This window comes from Charadrius vociferus, unplaced genomic scaffold (assembly GCF_000708025.1).
Source record: "Charadrius vociferus isolate BGI_N301 unplaced genomic scaffold, ASM70802v2 scaffold828, whole genome shotgun sequence".
Lineage (NCBI taxonomy): Eukaryota > Metazoa > Chordata > Aves > Charadriiformes > Charadriidae > Charadrius > Charadrius vociferus.
Window position 1 is genome coordinate 418,949 of NW_009649708.1, and position 655 is coordinate 419,603.

A 655-nucleotide genomic window follows, 5' to 3' on the forward strand; every position below is an offset into this window, starting at 1 on the left:
GCCGAAATCACTTAGCAGGAAAGTGGCGGGGGGGCAGGGGGGCAGCTGTTATGGGAAAAAGGAGTCTGGCTGGTTTTTTATGACTGTGGCTGATGGTTGGGGCTGTGTGAACGCACAGCCCTGGCACCCGGGGCGGGGGGGTAACCAGCCCCTACCCCATGCTGGGAGAGTGTCCTTGGGACCGGCACGCAGAGCTTTCCAGCCCCAACCAGTGTGGGGCCAGCGGAGTGGGGGTGCTGCATCATCCCACCAGCAGCCAGGGCTGGGGACCACTGAGGCTGCCCCGCAGGGTTGTCCCCCTAGGTCTGGCCGTGTCACCCACGACGGGGCTGTGCTTGGTGCTGTGCATGCAGCGGTGGCGCTCGGTAAAGTGCCATGGGGGCAGTTGCAAATGCGGCAAACCCCGCTGTGCCACGCTGCTGCCGCGCTGCCTGCTTCATCCCCCAGGGACAGCAGTGTCCCCAACTCTGCTTTCTCCGCTGGGAAGCCACCAAGCACAGGGCTTGTGTCCCCATCACCCCCATGAGGACACCGGCATGGTGCATTGTGGCAGCCCAAATGCTCCAAGGAGCTCCTCAGCGGGAGGAGGACGGTGCAGCACGATGGTTTGGGAGCGATGGCCCTGCCAGAGCCCCTGCCACTGCTGCCACATGGG